Source organism: Apaloderma vittatum, unplaced genomic scaffold (genome assembly GCF_000703405.1).
Source record: "Apaloderma vittatum isolate BGI_N311 unplaced genomic scaffold, ASM70340v1 scaffold37723, whole genome shotgun sequence".
Taxonomy (NCBI): domain Eukaryota; kingdom Metazoa; phylum Chordata; class Aves; order Trogoniformes; family Trogonidae; genus Apaloderma; species Apaloderma vittatum.
In genome coordinates, this window is record NW_009708057.1 from 13,085 (window position 1) to 13,293 (window position 209).

Sequence of the window (209 nt, forward strand, 5' to 3'; positions counted from 1 at the left end):
TGCGCGGCGGCTTTCGGGGTCCACTGGGGGAGCCGAGGCAGCAATGGGGCCAGGGCTGCCCCCAAACACGCAGGCGTTTGCGTTCAGTGTCTTTTATAAGGTTACGGTTTCCTTTCTCTGTGTGTGTTTGTAAGTGTCTGTCGAAGGGGACAGGGGAAGCAGAGTCCTCCCCTGTGTCCCCACAGCTCCAGGGGCAGCACCAAGCCCCG